Source organism: Meleagris gallopavo, chromosome Z (genome assembly GCF_000146605.3).
Source record: "Meleagris gallopavo isolate NT-WF06-2002-E0010 breed Aviagen turkey brand Nicholas breeding stock chromosome Z, Turkey_5.1, whole genome shotgun sequence".
In the NCBI taxonomy this organism is placed as follows: Eukaryota; Metazoa; Chordata; class Aves; order Galliformes; family Phasianidae; genus Meleagris; species Meleagris gallopavo.
The window spans coordinates 32,636,750-32,637,221 of record NC_015041.2 but is presented as its reverse complement, the minus strand read 5'-3'; the positions used below and the strand labels follow the sequence as shown (position 1 = coordinate 32,637,221).

The 472-nt window shown below is 54.0% G+C and overlaps 1 protein-coding gene across 1 annotated transcript in view; it reads right to left on the bottom strand.

The window, feature by feature from the left end:
- The window catches only part of LOC104915076 (sarcoplasmic reticulum histidine-rich calcium-binding protein-like), a 260,268-nt gene that overhangs the window by 207,326 nt on the left and 52,470 nt on the right, over nt 1-472 (bottom strand). The gene's annotated exons all lie outside the window — the stretch shown is intronic.

Here is a 472-nt window from a genome sequence, read left to right as displayed (position 1 = left end):
GGCTGGCTGGCAGAGCGCAGAGGGTCGTCATTGGTGGTGCAGAGTCTGGCTGGAGACCTGTAACCAATAGTGTCCCCCAGGGGTCTGTGCTGGGTCCGGTCTTGTTCAACATCTTCATCAATGACCTTGATGAGGGGATAGTGGCCACCCTCAGCAAATTTGCTGATGATACGAAGTTGGGAGGATTGGCTGACACAACTGAAGGCTGTGCTGCCATTCAACGAGACCTGGACAGGCTGGAGAGCTGGGCAGTAAGAAACCAGATGAGGTTTAACGAAAGCAAGTGTAGAGTCTTGCACCTAGGGAGGAATAATTGCATGCACCAATACTGGTTGGGGGATGAGCTGCTGCAGAGGAGCTCTGCAGAGAGGGACCTGGGTGTCCTGGTTTTGGTTCCTGACGACAGGTTGGCCATGAGCCAGCAGTGTGCCCTTGTGGCCAAAAAGGCCAATGCCATTCTGGGGTGCATTAA